Source organism: Lepidochelys olivacea, assembly GCF_965140295.1.
Source record: "Lepidochelys olivacea isolate rLepOli2 genome assembly, chromosome: 3".
Classification (NCBI taxonomy): Eukaryota; Metazoa; Chordata; order Testudines; family Cheloniidae; genus Lepidochelys; species Lepidochelys olivacea.
This window is the reverse complement of record NC_140413.1, coordinates 2543113-2561830: the sequence shown is the minus strand read 5'-3', so window position 1 is coordinate 2561830 and position 18718 is coordinate 2543113. Positions and strand designations below refer to the sequence as shown.

The window sequence follows — 18718 nt, the reverse complement described above, 5'->3', positions numbered from 1 at the left end:
GCAGCGTGGGGGTGCCCTACACCCCTAGTTCCCACAACTACGCTGAGAACCCCCCCAAGCCCTGATCAGAGTACTGCAAACCCTAAAGTGCTCAAAAATCATGGGACTGGCTTAATCATAAGATTTTTTTAAAAATGATATATATCGGAGTTAATTTATCTGCTGGATTCTGGGCCTTTCGGGTGAACTTGGGGCACATGTTTAAGCTTTTCTCAGCACTCAGGAGACGAAGAAACAAGACAGAAAGCTGAGCTTTCCCCCTGAAGCCAGGAGCTGGCGCTGAGAGAAAAACACCATGATGAGCCATGCCATAAACCACCAAGTTGGCGCCAGGGACCGGCCGGCTGGGAAATGCCAGGGCAGCGCTGGGTCGCAGGCGCTAGGCAGGACGTCGTGTCACTCCCCATCAAAGGGCTCAGGCCCCAGGTTTCGCCGTTTCAGGACTCTATCGGGTCCCGGTGACCTGGGCGCTATGGTCTACCCTGCACGGACTCGGGCAGAGAATGCGGGAGCGAAATTCCCCTCACAGCCGCCGCCACAGACCTGCTTCCAAGCCCACAGCAACAACCCCTGCGCCCGCGCGCGCTGAGCGTGAGGAGACGCGAGCGCTCCGGGCTACCGACGGCGCGCGGACCGTTAGAGGGAGGGGGGGGGACCCGCGAGCGCGCGAGGAGACGTGCTCGCTGATTGGCGGCGGAAGCACGAGGGCCGGAGATACAACGGCGAGGCGCGAGCGCGCGCGCGCCCTACAGAGTCGGTTGCCGATTGGCTGAAGCGCTCGCTCCCCCCCCAAGGGGGAAAAAAAACCAAAACAAAACAGCTTCCGCGAGTTGGCTTGGCAAGGTAGCAGGGGAGGGGCTCGCGGGGTGGGCTAGCGCCGTCAGAGCGCGAGGGGGCAGGCAGAGGCGACGTCGGGTTGGTTTGAGTGAGTGAGCGCGCGCGCCCCTGCCGAGGCCTTCTCGGATTGGTCGGCCTTGGCCCTGGCGAGGCCGCCGGGGAGGGTCCGTTGGCGCGGAGGCGTTCGGGGAGCGGGCGGTTTTGCGGCGTAGGTAGCGGAGCCGGAGTCAGGTGGCTTCCGGAGGCCCGGCCGCCGCCTTCTCCTTCCGGGATAGCGGCCCTGGGGACCCTCTGGTCGCAGCCCCCCGGAAAAGTGAGTGCTCTGGGGACGGAACCCGGGGCGGGCGGAGCTGGGGCTGAGGGGAGCCGGGGCGGCTGCTGTGGGAGGCGGACGGAGCCTGGGCTAGTTGGGCCCGTCGCCCCACCTGAGGTATCCGGTAGGGCCGAGGCGGCGGAGCTGGTCCCGCTCTTCCAGCTCCTCGCGGGGAGAACCAGCCGGGCTTTGCCGGCCCGCGGGGGATGCCGCCTGCGCGCCAGCTCCCCGCCCGACCCTGGGGCCTGCAGGTGCCGAGGCTGCTCATCGGTCGCCGCGCAGAGACTGGTCGCGGCCAGAGCCCGGTGTGGACCCCGCCGCTCTTCTGGCGAGAGGGAAAAGCTCCTGCCCTGCGCGCTCCGCCTGGCTCCCGGCCCTGTGCTCCAGGGTGGCGCCTGGCCTGGGTCCCCGGGGGCGGCCAGGGTGGCTGTGTACTGGGGCCCGGGTGCCTTGTTGCGAGGAAGATCTGTCCTAATGCAGAAGGGGGGCGGATGTTTCGTTCACGCTGTCGGGAGTGCCCCCCATGCGTTAGGGGGAGAGGCTGCTGTTGTGTATAGATCTATGTCCACCGTGCACCTCTCTCTCACAATCCTCATTGATTTTCTAGTAGGGAGTGTATTTGGCTCCTCTCTGGAGCTGTCCTGGCTCACTAGAGGTTTCAGCTGTTTCTCTTCCCCTCTGAACCTGACCAGTATTGACCATAAGGTAGTGAAATTGCTGCAGACTTCAGTTCCTGGCTTGAAAGCTTCTCTCTCTCAGCTACAGAAGTTGGTCCAATAAAAGATATTACTTCACCCATCTGGTCTCCCTGGATCCTGTCAGACATGCTCAGGGCAGAAATATTTATATTCTTAGTGATAGTCAAAGACTGACCTTCAAAGGGGGAAAAGTGCTTTTTTTGTTTTTCCTGTGAAAGAAACAAGTCTTTTCTTTTATGTTTTTCTGAATGTAAGTAGGTTGCTAGTGGGATTGACATTGGATTGTGAGGGGAAGTGACTGTTATGAAGATGGCTTTTAAATTGTGTATGAAGATTCCACCCCTTCCATCTCAGAGATCTCCACATCCTCAAGTGAAAACTAGATTTGACATTTCCTGAGACTCCTAAAGTGAAAACTGTTATGAATTACACCTGATAGGTCACGCACAGTTCGAGTCTAGGCTGAGGCACACAAACAAAGTCCACAACTGCAGAGTTTCCAGAGACACTAAGTTTATTACACTCGAGCGTGGTGCCCCCCTGCTAGTCAGGAGGGTACCCCGAATGCAGGTTATACAGAGATTATATACCTTTTAGCAAAGCATGTTGCCCTCGTGCATCGGAAACCTTAGCTAATAGACAAACCCTTCCCTTATTTACCACCTATCCCTGCTAGGGTCATCCCCTGTGCTAAACCATTACTTCAACTACACAACATGGTCCTAAAGCAATGCACCAGTAGCCTTTCTTATCAGGATGGGAGGCTCACATCAAGGCCAGGAGGCAGGGAGTTAGGAACAGACAAAGAACAGAAACCGGGAGTTGAGACAGGCTGGAAACAAGGGGGAGGGTTTTCACAGGAATGCAGTATCTAAGGAACACTCATCCTGGTGCATGATGTGCTTGCTTTTAGACAACGGTGGGCCACAAACCAAAATGGAGTCACATATGCTAACTTTTTCTTAACAAAAGCAAATAGGAAAAAATATTCAGGCCATATTTATGCAACATAAAGAAACAAAGGGAAAACTTTTTTTTTTCTTTTTTAGGCAGCCTTTAAAGATTCAAAAAGGAATTAAGGATAGAAAAGTGAAAGTTGCCTCTAGAGAGTTTGTGTAATCCAGGTAATCTTGATTGTTCTAAATATTGTGTGTTATTGAACACAGGACTTGTGCTTGAACAGATATATAACATTATTTAAACAGCTTCTCGTAATTTACATTTGATTTGTTCTTCATGACAAATATACAATACATAGTGCATCTAAGTAAGAGATCAACTCATGTGAAAAATAGTCCGGGCTGCAATTCTGTGTAAAAGTACAAACGTGCCTGAGGTCATGTCACCCAATTTAAGCCTGATGAATATTTATAGGGAGACCTCAAAGGAAAACCTTGATGGTATGGAAAATGTTTTTGATTTAGTTGGTGGTACTCTGCCCTCTAGAACCCTCCCGACTGAGTACTAGGTTGGGTGACACTATATTGCTGGAATTTCTGGTTTTATAATGTGTGAAACTGAATCCCTGGCTGACTCTGATGTACTGTTACTTTCTGTGGACCAGCCACTAGAGGAAGATCCTTAATACACTGAAACTGTTTATTATATAAGCATGAACAGCCCCATTTTATTGACCGCATAGATGAGTACTTAGATTTAACAGATTTTTTCTGAAGGACAGTGTGGTTCAGTGATTAAGACTAGCGTCTGCTACAGTAAAAATCTGAATGCTGTTTTCAGCTTGTGTAATCTCTTGGAAAGGAAAGTTTACAAGGTTCTTTACTCACTAATAAAGGTTGTGAAGGATGCAGAATTATTAACTTCTTAAAAAGAAAACGAGTACTTGTGGTACCTTAGAGACTAACAAATTTATTTGAGCAGAAGCTTTCGTGAGCTACAGCTCACTTCATTGGATGCATTCAGTTTTTCTTTTTACGAATACAGACTAACATGGCTGCTACTCTGAAACCTAACTTCTTAAAGTAGAAAAAGTGAGTCCAGAACTAGTGCTCCCCTGGTTGCCATCCTACTACACTTTTCTCTAGGCCAAATGGTACTTTGATGAAGGAAAAGCAGCTGCTGTTGCTATGTTGTCTGTATTAGTTCTGTGTGGCATGCTGAAGTGATTCGCCGGGGTGGTGCATGCACAGTACTAACTGAATGTTTGGCGTTTTTGGCAGCAAGCCAGGAACAAACTAATGAGCAAAATACCACCAGGAAGTGGCAAATTTGACAGCTCATAACCTGCCCAAAACAAACAGATTTTCAAGAAGCCAGTACTAGGTGCCTCCCTGACCCTAGGCCTGGTCTCCTACAAATTTCAAGTTATTGCTGAAAACCATAACAGCACTAGACCTCTTCTAAAACACCCCCCCCCTTTTTTTAATGGCAGAAAGTTTTAGACAGCCTAAATATAGGAGTCATTACCCCCTCCCTGAAATATATTGCCAGACAAAATATTTAGTTTAAAAGAGTTAAGGTTGAAAGTGTTCCTACTGAGTTTAGCACCAACTTTGAAACATTAGTCTGAAAATGAACACCTAAGGGATCTATCTAGTTCTGCTACCATGTAATCTTTCATTGGTCAGTATTGCTCCACCAGACTTAAAGCAGCCATCCTTACCTATATTCCCAAACATTAAAAAATGCATGTAGAGGTTAAAATAGTAGTAAATAATAGATCCATTTTGTATTAAAAGGTTACCAACATAAGTTTCCTGTCTTTTAAAAAGGGAAGAAAGAGGACCCAAGGAATTACAGACCAGTCAGCTTAACTTCAGTTTCTGGAAAGATACTGGAACATAGTATTAAACAGTCACTTTATAAGCACCCAGAGGGTAATAGTGTTAAGTAATAGCCTATGTGTATTTGTCAAGAACAAATCATGACAACCTAACCTAATTTTCTTCCTTGACAGGGTTACTGGCCTAATGGATAGAGGGAAGCAGTATATGTAATATATCTTGATTTTTAGTAAGTCTTTTGACACAGTCCCATGTGATATTCTCATGAGCAAACTAGGAAAATGTGGTCTGGATGAAATTACTTTAAGGTGGGTGCACAACTGGTTGAAAGACCATACTCAAGGAATAGTTATTAATGATTCTGTATCAAACTCGGAGGATATGTCTGGTGGGATCCCCCTGGGATCAGTCCTGGGTCCAGTACTATTCAGTGTTTTTGTTAATGCCTTGGATAATGGAGTAGAGAGTGTGCTTATATAATTTGTGGATGACACCAAACTGGCAGAGGTTGCTAGCATTTTGGAGGATAGGATAAGAGTTCAAAATGACCTTGATAAATTGGAGAATTGGTCTGAAATCAACAAAATGAAATTCAATAAAGACAAGTGCAAAGTACTACACTTAGGAAGGAAAAATCAGATGCACAACTATAAAATTAGAAATAACTTGCTAGATGGTGGTACTGCTGAAAAGGATCTAGGAGTTACAGTGGATCACCAATTGAATGACTCTACAAAATTATATTAACCTTTTTCACATTGGAGTGTATTAACAAAAGCATTGTATATAAGACACTAAAGTTAATTGTCCTGCTGTACTCGGTGCTAGTTGGGCCTCAGCTGGAGTACAGTGTCCAGTTCTAGGTGTCACATCTTAGGAAAGATGTGTATAAATTGGAGATAGTCCAAAAGAGAACAAAAAAATAATAAAAGGCTTAGAACACCTGACCTATGAAGAAGGATTTAAAAAGTTGGGCATGTTCAATCTTGAGAAAAGAAGACTGCGGGGATACCTACTAATAGTCTTCAACTATGTTAAGGGCTGTTGCAAAGAGCATGATGATCAATTGCTCTCTATCCAGAGAAAGTAGGACAAGAAATAATGGCCTTAATCGGCAGCAAGGGAAGTTTAGGTTAATACTAGGCAAAACTTTCAATCTGTAAGAAAGGTTAAGTACTGGAATACGTTACCAAGGGATGTTGTGGAATCTCCATCGTTTGAGGTTTTTAAGACCAGGTTAGACAAATACTGATCGGTACTGGTCCAGGTATACTTGGTCTTACCTCGATATGAGGAAATGGACTAGATGAACTCTTGAAGTCCCTTCCAGACTTACCATTTCTATGATATAATATTATTTTATGTCACTAATTTCTGACAATATTGGTCACTACAAAAAAACTGCCTGTTAATTGTTACACAGTCTAACTAAAATGCGAACATGCAATCTTTGCATAAGCCTGCAACACCTTATAATCAACTCATTTCATAACTCCAATAGAGCCGTCATTTCAATTGTATTAGTAAAACTACTATTGTAATACTCAGAACATCATTTTGAGAATTTGTATAATTTTGATATAATTTAATCTGTCCTAGCACTCTTTTGAAATCTTTACTCATTTATATATTGCTTACATAAAACAAGTACAAACTCAGAAGCATATTTTCATTAGTGAACAAAACAAGGGGCAAGATGTTACGAAAACATGGCTTGGTTTTAGCGTCAGTAATATAGTATACAGTCTTTCAGGTTATGTAGGAGGATAGACCGCAAATTATACATTTGGAGTTGTGGATGTACTGTGATATGTACGTCTTAAAAAATTACTTTCTCTGGAGTCCTCCAGTAGAGAAGAGCAAATTATACCTGAAATGTGTGTTGGGTATGGAGAAGGCCACATAATTCAGGTGTGCCCAACATAAAATTCTATTGTCTCCATTATGTCACTCTGGTCTAATGTGCCACATAGGAAATCAGGCCTTGACTATAACTGTCAGTAAAAGTTCATACCTCCCTCCTTCCCATCGGTATAAAAAAAGCAGTATAGTATTCTTTATACTTACTTATTTTGATCTTTTTATTTTACATTGACACCAAATCTTAACGTTTCATTATACTACAAATTTTTGTATTGACTGCACCAGAGAAGATGTTTTTGTTGTGGGTGAGGGGCAGAAACTGATGGTTCTCCTTTGAGTGGCCTCTGCATATTCCCACTTCAGGGGGTGCACCAGCTGCATGCAGCTCAGACAGTGGAACCTAGCTAGCCATGTTTGTTGGAGGGTTCACAGACCCCTCCCTGTTTCTGAACCTTCTAGGGATAAGGCTGTAAAAGGGGCACAATTCTCTGGCTGTCTCAAGCACTCCAACATATGTTGGGGTGCTCATTGTGAGAAGTTCCCAGCTGAAGGACATTGGAATTCCCTGCAGAAAAGGTTGCATGTAACTTTTCTGGAATGAAGAGCAATCTGATGAGGCACGAATGCTTTCAATGGCCATCTCCATCACAAAGTAGTTCAGGTGGTCACAGACAACACCACTACAATGTTTTACTTAAACAAGCAAGGAGGTACATGTTCTTCTGAACTATGCATGGGCAATGATGTTGCAGGAATGGTGCATCCTTCACAAGAGATACCCATTAACAATACACTTGGATGGAAAGAACAACAGTCTGGTAGGAACAACTAAGCAGAGCTCCAGTGGACCAACCATGAGAAGTCTCTGAAGACATTAATGATACAGGAAAGGTTCACATGCTGGATTCAACTACAAATATTTAACAGTATTGCATGATGTGTATGTGTACACTATATTCTACACTTGGATTTATTGTTCAAAAAACTTATGGGCACACAGTTTGAACTATTAAGAAGACTGTTCCCTTATTACTTATCTAGTAAAACAATCTTTTTTGTGCCAATTGCTTCAAACAGACAAAACATTGAGCTTTGACTGTAGGGTGACTTACTTGTTTCATAAGGGTAAGGTGGTCCTGTGTTTTCATCCTAAATTTGTCTCTAAAGTGGTGTTGAATTTCCATCTGAACTAACCTCTAAACTTGACTGTTTCCTCAAAGTGACTGACAGAGTCGTCTCATCAAAGAATTTTTTAAAGCATTAAGCATACTAGTGTCCATAGTTACTGAGGGAAATGACCTGGGAATCAGAATGGTTGAAGATGAAAGGGATAAAGAGACGCCAGTAAGAAGTGGGGAGGGTAAGGGAATATAGTGTCAGGTTGTGGGCTGGAGGTAGTGAATGAGATATTCATAGACTTCAAGGTCAGAAGGGATCATCATGATCATCTAGTCTGACCTCCTGCACATTGCAGGCCACAGAACCTTACCCACCCACTTCTGTAGTAGACCCCTAACCTCTGGCTGAACTGCTGAAGTCGTAGAATCATAGAATATCAGGGTTGGAAGAGACCTCAGGATGTCATCTAGTCCAACCCCCTGCTCAAAGCAGGACCAATCCCCAAGTCCTCAAATCATGGTTGAAAGACTTCAAATTACAGAGAATCCATCATTTACACTAGTTTAAACCTGATATTGAGGAAGATAAGGAAAGGAAGGGGAGAAAAGAGAAGTGAGTGAATCTTTTTGTGGATCTTGTTCAATTTCTCATTGTAGGTGAGTAGATTAGGCAGAATTTTAAGGGTGACAAAGAAACATCTATGATTGCACATGTGGGATTTTAATAAGGGAGAGCTATTTAATTTATTAAAAAAATAATAGTAATGGCATCAGTGTGGTTCTTGATTTTTCTCCAGGCTGCAGGTGTGGAAGAAAAGTATGAAAGGTGTGACTTATATTTAAATGCTTAAAAAGTTTTGTACTTATGAGCCCAAGGACTAAGTATGCTCACTGAGGTGAAAAAATATTTGCGCCATCATGCCCCCTCCTTCCAATTTGAAGGGGAAAAGTACTTAAAACTTAGGCCGTTACCTACAGCTGATGAGCTCCAAGAAGAGCGAAACCTTGTAAAATAGGTCCTGTAGTATTGGCCTAAGGAGGTTGGGTGTAAGTTGCTTACTTTCATTCTTGTGCTTTTATAAAGCCAGGAACCAAAGTACCACAGAAACTATCTGGAATGAGCAGTGTCTGAAGTTGAAACCAAGTAGGGGCTTTTCTAACCAAGTAGGGGCAGCTTTGGAAAATAAGGTACACACACACACGGTGGGGTTGGGGAGGAGATAAATTAAAAGATAAAAGTAAGGGGAGAGACATGGTACAAAAGAATCAAATAGAAAAAAAGGAAGGAAGGGAGGAAAAGTGGGAGAAGAAAAACAAAAGGATTTTAAGATCAGATTTAAGACCCTTTAAATAGTAAAAATTACTATATAAAAGTTATTTCCATTTTTCCCTCTGTGAAATTTACAAACTATTTCCTGTGGAGTCTGGCAAAGTGATAATTCAGAAAGCAATCAAGTTGCTTTCATATTCTTTCAGGGCTTTGATGTGGGAATGCATGCCTATAGATCAGTAAAATATTACTCCTGGGGGAATTCTGTGCCAAAAAATTAAAAATTCTGTGCACAATATATTAAAATTCTGCATATTTATAATTACGCCAGTTTCAATTATTTTGGTAATTTATTTCAAAATACCTGTCAGCAAGTATGTCTGTAACAATGCAGACAACAGAAAAGATACAGGAAATGATTTTTGATAAATAAGATAAGATAAATAAACAAGACTCCTTACTAGGGATATTAATAAAGAACTTTCAGTAATAATTCATTTAAACTACAATACAGAAACGTGTTTCCTGCACCCCTCAAGCAGTGCAAAGGCTTGGGGGAGTCAGGGGTAAAAGAGGAGCTGAGGGAGAGGGGAAGTAATTGCTGGGAAGGCGCATGAGAGTGAACCTGGAGGGTTGCTGGGTGCAGGTGAGAGAAGTATGGAACAACTTTTTTTTGCGGAGATTGTGAGGGAGCTGGGGAGCCTCCCCCATGCAGACCCTGGCTGATCTCTGTCCTCTCCCATTCAGTCAGGCACATCTGCCTCATCTCCATATGTTCCTGCACCAAAATTCAGTCACCATCCTCTTCCCATGTGTCCCTGTATGCCTGTCACTATGTGTCATTGCACCCCTACTCCCATTCAGCCCCTGGCTCGATGCTGTCACCCCACTGACTCCTGTGCCCCTAGCCCAGTCTATACCCCCCCCCCATAGCAGTTCTGAACTGCAGTCTGTGACCCCTCCCAGCACCCCTGTATGCCCTGTTCTGTCCATCCTCCCCCCCACCACCCCAATCCCATGTCTCCTCACCTGGCCCGGTGGGCAGGGCGCAGTGAGGAAAGCAGCCTCTCCCCCCTCCCTCTCCATGTTTGGCTGCTCCAGCCCGGAGCTGCCTGTCCCATCTTCTGGTGTCACAGCAACCCTAGTGGATGAAAGGCATAATTGCAGCACCTACTGTGCAGAATGTATTTTCTACAGGGGAAAAAAATATCTGCAGGGGGCACAAATTCTGTGTATGCACAGTGGTGCAGAATTCCCCCAGGGGTAAAATATGTAATGCCAGTTTTTAAGATTCTGTAGACATGTTCTTATCATTTTGAAGAGAGACTGAAAAATGCTGAATTAAAAAAATGCTTCAGGGTTTCGTAATTTGTAAATCCAAATTGTAGGTAAAATTAATAAATACACTTTAGTGCTACAAGTGAGAGGCCATTCTTCAAAAGACATCTAGGTATGTGGATTTTTTTTCATAGGTATGTTCTCTTGCATATACCTCTTCAAACTTTCTAAATAGGTTGGTTTAAGCAATAGGCATCTTGAACCAACACCTGCCATGAGAGGTAGGCACCCTCTTGTTGCTTGAATTCAGAGTTTTTCAGGCTACAGCTAGCAATAAGCTTCTCTGGGTTGCTGTTAGGGCTGCCTAGTGTCTCAGTTGACACCACTTCAACTTTTCTCATTGTATAGTGTGTGTCCTTAGGCTGGAGCTCTCACCCCAGTGAAGATAAGTTGTTCAGCAGTACCAACAGCTCCTGGTTTGGACACGCTAAGTTTTGGACACACCTTGAAGTGTTTGTTCCTGCCTGGAGCGTCAGGGCTTTTCTGGCGCTTGGTGAAACTTGTGTTGCCCATTGCATTAGGATTCTGGTTTTCATAGCTCCCACTGCACTGAGACACCTGCACAATTGACTTTTGTGACTGTTCTATTTTTGTCTTTTCTTTCAGGTACCAGGGTCAGTAGGTGTGAACAAAGAGGGTAGATCAAATGACTACAGCAGTTTTCATAGTACTCATGGAAAGTATCCACATGAGACAACCTCTGTGGATCCTGAGGTATTAGTAATTTCAACTGATACACAGGTGCCTGTATCACATCTGAATGATGAGGTGATCTGTGAACTGATCTGGACTGAACTGATGGCAGTCCAGGTACAAACTGGTTTAGGGATGGACTTCAAATTCCTTCACTCCGAATTGTAGATTCTTGCACCTGAGGATGAAATGTCCATGCAGGGTGACTTCTCCCAAGGTACTTAGTGTCTACAGGAATAAAAAATCTGCATATGAATTATCAGGACAACCCTTATCTTCAGAGACTACTAACATTCAAGGATGCAGTATCCCTAAAGTTGGTCTGATCCAGATGGTTGGGTCACTGTGTCCTGTGTAAACCATTTGGGAGAGACAGGATCATACCATTTTTATCAGGAAGCCCTGCAGATATGGGAGAGGATAATGTCTCAAGATGTTCCTAGCAGACACTTAATTGGCATGAATGCAACACAGTAAACAGGCTAAGCTGATTGGTTGTCAATACACTCAAGTTGTTCTTGAATCAGGGGTAGTGGACCTGAACTTTTCAATATTGATTCACCCCGAGAGAGAAGCTTTGAGCTAACTACTGACGTTGTGCACTAAGCTATGGGAAGAAACTACTGGTGAGTGATTTCTTCTCTTAACTACAGGGGAGGGAAGCTCCCACTATATCTTTCTTCTGTTACATCTGATAGCTAAGTTCCTGACCAAAGAATAACCTCAGAATGACATTTTTTTGCTGTTCCTAATAGCTCTGTTTTACAAGGAAAATGATTATTAATGGGATGGCAGTGTTTGGTTCACTCAAGCTGTGAGTCTTTGTCATGTGATTATAAAGAACTGGGGTACCACTCCACATTTCAATACAATCTGATCTAGTTGGCATGATGTCTGAGGAGGTAGCCATTGAGATGCCTGTTTCAGAGCAGATGCCTCAAGATCTCAAGTTCAGGAACCTCTAAAGGGCATATACATTTAATTAAAAAGGAATATAAAGTGGTTTTAATTAAGCTGATAAAGGGTTTTATTGAGCACTTCAGAAGCTATAAACTCCACTTTTGAAATCTTTCCCCCATCGTATAGTAGCTCCATCTAGGTTATATTTCCCTAGTTCGGGGTGGGCAAACTGTGGCCTGCGGGCCAGATACAGACCCTCAGGGCTTTGGATCCAGCCCACAGGGTTGCCATCTCTGTGGCACCGTGGGCCCTGCACCGCTCCAGGAAGTGGCTGGCACCAAGTCCCTATGGCCCCTGGGGTGGGGGAGTGGGCGGGGCAGAGGGCAGCACGCTGAGCCCTCTACCCCCCCCCCCCCCACACACACACAGGGGCTGCAGGGATGTGGTGCCGGCCACTTCCTGGAGCGGTGCAGGGCCAGGGCAGGCAGTCAGGGAGCCTGTCCTGGGCCCCGTGTGTGCTGCTGCCACCCCAGATGTGGCCCTCGGGCCAAAAAGTTTGCCCACCGCTGCCCTAGTTTGTTTATGAGAAGGACATGTGAGACAGTATCAAAAGCCTTACTAAAGTCAAGATATACCACATCTACCACTTTCCCCCCCAGCCCCATCCACAGGATTTATGATCTTGTCAAAGAAAGCAACTAGGTTGGCTTGATACAATTTGTTCTTCGAATCCTAGAATATCAGGGTTGGAAGGGACCTCAGGATGTCATCTAGTCCAGCCCCCTGCTCAAAGGAGGACCTAATCCCCACTAAATCATCCCAGCCAGGGCTTTGTTAAACCTGACCTTGAAAACCTCTAAGGAAGGAGATTTCATCACCTCCCTAGGTAACACATTTCAGTGCTTCACCACCCTCCTAGTGAAAAAGTTTTTCCCAATATCCAACCTAAACCTCCCCCACTGCAACTTGAGACCATTACTCCTTGTTCTATCATCTTGTACCACTAAGAACAGTCTAGATTCATCCTATTTGGAATCCCCTTTCAGGTAGTTGAAAGCAGCTATTAAATCCCCCTTCGTTCTTCTCTTCTGCAGACTAAACAATCCCAGTTCCCTCAGCCTCTCCTCATAAGTCATGTGTTCAGACCCCTAATCATTTTTGTTGCCCTCTGCTGGACTCTCTCCAGTTTTTCCGCAACCTTTTTGTATTGTGGGGCCCAAAACTGGACACAGTACTCCAGCTGAGGCTTCACCAATGCCTAATAGAGGGGAATGATCACGTCCCTTGATCTGCTGGCAATGCCCCTGCTTATACAGCCCAAAATGCCGGTAGCCTTCTTGATGCTTAATCCTTGTAGTTGCTCTTTTAAAATCTAGCAATAGCCTGAGTTCCCAGACGTGTATTTTCTTTTTTTTAATTAATAAAATTTACCTTTTTTAAGAACAGAATTGAATTTTTGTGTCTTAAGAGGTTTGTGCACGTTGTTTAATTAGCTGGTGGCAACAGCTGATTTCCTTTTTTTTCCTTCTTTCTCTGCTCTTCCCTGGAAGGATCGTGACAGGGCTTGAGGGTACCCCACAGGAAGGAATTTCCAAGTGCGCCTTCCTGGGCTCTCAAATGGGTTCTGCATTTGGGTGGTGGCAGCATCTACCAATCTTAGGTCAGAGAAAACCGTAACCTTGGGAGTTTAGTATAAGCCTGGAGTGGCAAGTATTAATTTTTAGACTCCTTGCGGGCCCCCACCTTCTGCACTTGAAGTGCCAGAGTGGGGAATCAGCCTTAACAATGGGCAAAATATAATTTTCAACAATCCAAAAACTTTCAGCCTGAGGCAGACAACTTGCATGGAAAATTTCAACCCAAACATCTAAAATTTGGCTAAGTTATAATCCTTTGAATACAGGATCTTTACAGTGGGAAGTGTAGAGTAATCTTAACTGTTTGTTACTACTAGTTCTGCTTTTATATTATTTATATTATGATAGTGCTGAGGTGCCCTGGTCACGGATCAGGAAAACGTGCTAGGTGCTGTACAAAGAGAGCAAAATGACAGGCTCTGCCCCAAGTAGCATCAGCCGAAGTATAAGATGAGATAACAGATGGATACAGTTGGAGTACCAGGAAACTTTGATATCTGGATAGATACTGGGGAAAATTATTAAACAATCCACTAGTAAACACTTTGCAGATAATAGGGTTATATAAATAATAGTCCACATGGATTTGTCAAGAACAAATCATGCCAAGCCAACCTAATTTCCTTCTTTGACAGGGTTACCAGCCTAGAGTATAGGAGTAGAGCAGTAGATGTGATATACCTTGATTTTTGGTAAGGCTTTTGACACAGTTCCACATGGCATTCTGATAAGCAAAAGAGGAAAATGTGGTTTAGTGGAAATTACTATCAGGTACATAGTAACTGGTTGAAAGACCATACTCAGAGTAGTTTTCAGTTGTTTGCTGTCAGACTGGGGGGCTGTATCTAATGGGGTCCACAGGGATCTGTTCTCGGCCAGGTACTAGTCAATATTTTTGTTAATGACTTGAATAATGGAGTGGGGTATATTCTTAAAAAATATGCGGATGACACCAATCTGGGGAAGGGTTGTGCAAGCACTTTGCTGCACAGGATCAGGATTCAAAATGACTGACAAATTGGAGAATTGGTCTTGTGATAAATGAAGGGGCGGGGGTAGCTCCCTTTTATGGACACCCGGCCAACTAGTACTTCTAAAATCCCTCGTAGTAGCTGTTCTCTAATTACCCTACCTATAAAGGGTTAAAAAGTCTCGCTGCTATACATTGGTAAAAGGAAGTGAGTGGGCACCTGGCCAAAAGAGCCAAAGGAAAGGCTAGAACTTTTTAAAATTGAAACAAGATTTCCCTTTTGTCTGTCCTCCTGGGGAGAGGAAGACAGGGCAGCAGCTATGCTGTAAGAAGCTTGGACCAGGTATGAAAAAATCATCAGTATCGTATCTAGAAACTACTCATTTGAAAGAAACTCCAGCTATGTAAGCAGATCAGGAAATGTTTAGGAAGATGCGATTAGATTTATCCCTTTTATTTCGTTGTGGCTTTTGGATTCCTCAGTGCTAGCTCCAGGTGCTTGTAACCTTTAAGCTGGATCTCAAGAAAGCTATTCTTTGTGCTTAATCCTTGTAGTTACTCTTTTAAAATCTAGCAGTAGCCTGAGTTCCCAGATGTATTTTTTTCTTTTTTTATTAATAAAATTTACCTTTTTGAAGAACAGAATTGGGTTTTTGTGTCTTAGGAGGTTTGTGCACATGTTTAATTAGCTGGTGGCAACAGCTGGTTTACTTTTTTTTCTTTCTTTCTCGGCTATTCCCCGGAGGTTGTGGGGGGGGCGGTGACAGGGCTTGAGGGTACTCCACAGGAAGGAATTCCCAAGTGTGCCTTTCTGGGCTCTCAAAGGAGTTCTGCACTTGCGTGGTGGTAGCAGCTACCAATCCAAGGTCAGAGAAAAGCTGTAACCTAGGGAGTTGAATACAAGCCTGAAGTGGCCAGTATTAATTTTTAGAATCCTTGCTGGCACCCACCTTCTGCACTCGAAGTGCTAGAGTGGAGAATTAGCCTTGACATGGTGTCAGAGTGGTGGGATCATTTTGAACCAGAGGCACAGATCTCAGGATTTTAAAAGGACACATTTTAAAGCCAGGGAGGTTTTTTTTCTTTTCTTTTCTTTGCTGCCTGAAGGGTAACAGGCCCGCAAAGGGTTCAGCCTGCAAAGCCAGGGAGTCCAACAAGCAGTTTATTTTTTCCCCCCTAGCTTCATGGCAACGAAATAGCTAGGCTAGAGTAGGGTAGCCCTGTGCATGAAGTTGCAGTTGGGCACCGAAACCCTAGAGCAACCAGTCTTCCCAAAGCGGCATGCCACAGAGAAGGCAGACCCAGATCAAGCCCAGACATCCAGCTCCATGACGGAAATGAAGGGAGGGGATGGGGGACTGGAGATTTCCCTGGAGAGAATGGTCAGCGCTCAGTGCTCCTGAAGTCCCTTCCAACCCTGATATTCTATGATTCTATGATTCCCCAACCCGAGATCCAGGTGCCAAGATGAAGGGATGCCCTTAACCCAGACCGAGTTCTAACTGCGGAAGACAGGAATTTCTTCCTACAGATAAAGCGCTTGGAGGAGGAAGCGGAGGCGAAGTGCTTGGAGGCGGAGGAGAGGAGAGAGGTGAAGCGCTTGGAGGCAGAAATGGAGGCGAAGTGCTTAGAAGCGGAGACAGAGTTGAAGCGCTTAGAGCTGGAAAGGGTGAAGCTGGGTCAGCCAGGTAGCCTTAACAGTCCTCCTCCAGGTACCGCTCCCCATTCCAAGAAATTCCTTACATACAAGGTAGGCGATGATACAGAGGCCTTAGAAAATTTTGAAAGTGTCTCCCTTGGGTACAACACCCCTCCAGACCAGTATATGGTGGAGCTGAGGCCACAGCTCAGTGGACCCTTAGCAGAGGTGGTAGCTCAATTGCCTAAAGAACACATGAATGAATATAAAATTTTTAAACAAAAGGCCAGAAGTAGGATGGGGCTAACAGCCAAGCATGCCTGTCAGTGGTTCAGAGCCCTAAAGTGGAAACCAGATGTGGCATTTTCCCGACACGTCTACCACATTGTAAAAATTGGGATGCCTGGAAATCAGGAGCAAATGTTAAGTCTCTGAAGATCTGTCTCTCCTAATACAAATGGAGCAGTTCTTAGAGGGTGTTCCTGAGGAAATAGAAAGGTACATTCTAGATGGGAAGCCAAAATGGTAATGGAGGGGATGGAGATCTGAGCCAAAAGGGTGGAGGTGGCGGAGAAGAAGAAAGCTAGTAGCAGTTGGTGTGGATACTGGAAGAGGCAACCTGAGATGATACCCCACCATCAGAGTCAGCCCAAGGCCCCACCTCACAAGGAGGAGCCCTCCACACAGCCAGGGAGACCCCAGATGCCCTCTCGTCCCACCACCATACTCTCCAACCACCCACCTCACCCCAGCCCACAGTCAGCTGGGCGATGCTTTAAATGTAATGAGCTGGGGCATGTGAAGGCCAACTGCCCCAGGAGCACCAACCGACTGCAACTCATCACCCCGGGATCCCACCGAGAGCCTTCAGGCCCAGATGCCTCGCAAATACCCCAGAGCGAAGGGAAACTGTAAGTGTGGGTGGGAGGAAGATTACTGCGTGGAGAAACACTGGAGCACAGGTCTCAGCTATCCATCAATCCCTGGTGGACCCCAAAAATTCATCAACCCAGAGGCCCAAGTGACGGTGAACCCTTTAAGGCCAACTCTTTTAACTTGCCTACAGTCAAGTTTCCTGTCTAGTACAAGGGCTGGTCAGGAATATGGACTTTTGCAGTCTGACGATCATCCCATTCCCATGCTGTTGGGAGAAGACTTAGCCAACCATGTGAGGCTAACAAAAAGGGTGGGGATGGTCACCTGCAGCCAGGCTAAACAGGCCTCCACACCTAACTCCATTCCTGAGCCTCCTCCAAGGACCCAGTCTGAGTCCTTTGGTACCACAGGCCCGGGGACCAAGCAAGAGGTGGTGGAACCAGACCCCAGACCAGAGTCTATGGCAGCGGTTGTAGATCCCAGGGTCAGAACCAGCCCAAGGATCGGAACTGGCAGAGCAGTCAGCACCAGAGCCCGTGCTTGCAACCCCACCAGAGTCAGGGGAGCCAGCACCAAAGGGCGCCACAGAGCCTGAACCACCAGCAGCAGCAAAACGGGTGCAAGAAGCTCAACCGGAGCCTGAAATACAACCTAGTTCAATAAACTGGAGAGCCCCCACTCTGTTGATGGACTTCTGCCTGCATTTCTTTTTACTGCTGCAGCTCATTCCTTTGTTGATGTTGTGTTTTTATCAGAGGGTGTTTTTGGCTTTAAGTTGAAAGAATGTTAAGTGTATCTAGTCCCCCCATCTCTTGCAAAATTCCCCTGTTAGCTGCTTCTGTTTGCTAGCTCCTCTGGTTGCTTCAATTTGATGAAATTTAGTAAAGCCAAGTACAAAGTACTACACTTGAGGGAAAAATTAAATGCACAGCCACAAAATGTGGAATAACTGGCTAGGCAGTACTCCTGAAAAAGATCTGGAGATTATAGTGGATCACAAATTGAGTGAGGGTCAATAATGTGATGCAGTTGCGCAAAAAGGATAATATTCTGGCATGTATTAACAGAAGTGTCATATATAAGACAGGAGAGATAATTTTCCTGCTCTCCTGGGCACAGATTGTCTCTATTAGAGTGTTGTGTCCAATTCACAATTTTAGGAAAGATGTGGAGAGAGTTCAGAGAAGAGCAGCAACAAGTATGCACTATGCTGCTGCTGTTTCTGAAAGACTATTGAATTTGTCATCAGAAAACTGGAGAATTTACATGCACAGTTTAATGGTTCTGAGTTAAAAGATTTCTTAAATATGTATGTAAATGTGGAAATAAAATAAATATGGGCAATGTACTGTGTGTATGTGGTTTGTATTATCAATGGGTAATTTAAATTGGTTTTGGATCCTTCAAGATGAAATATCATATAATTAAAGATCCTTTCCAGAAAATAAATATTAACAGGTAGTGGGAGAAGCTGCCAAGAGAAGCTGTAGAAAGTCTTATCACTGAATGTATTTAGTGTCAAGACTATATACTTACTCATTTTTTATTTTGCCTTATAGGCATAATTAAATCAGTCCTGCCATATTGCATGAGAGTGAACTAGATCTCTAACTTCAGAAGTTCCTTTTAATCAGAATGATTCTAATATCATGGAGTAATTTAATCTGCTCCTTTCGCTTAATAACAATAAAGCCCTAAAACATCTTCAATACATTTATATTTAAGTAGTTGATGAATATTATGTTAACATTTGCCTGTGTGAACTCTTTGGTTTTATATCAACATCAAGCTGTGTCACTTACATTTCCTCTTCTTTAGGGTT

At 44.6% G+C, this 18718-nt stretch overlaps 1 protein-coding gene across 3 annotated transcripts in view; it reads left to right on the top strand.

Annotated features, from left to right (window-relative positions):
• The first annotated feature begins 790 nt into the window (after positions 1 to 790).
• DTNB (dystrobrevin beta) overlaps positions 791 to 18718 on the top strand; it is a 397289-nt gene continuing 379361 nt past the window's right edge. For 2 of the 3 annotated variants that reach the window (XM_084624545.1, XM_084624544.1), the window contains exon 1: positions 917 to 1150. The gene's annotated coding sequence lies outside the window, so the exon portion shown is untranslated. Of the gene's footprint in view, positions 844 to 916; positions 1151 to 18718 lie in introns of those variants that run through there. The other variant, XM_084624543.1, reaches the window with a different exon arrangement.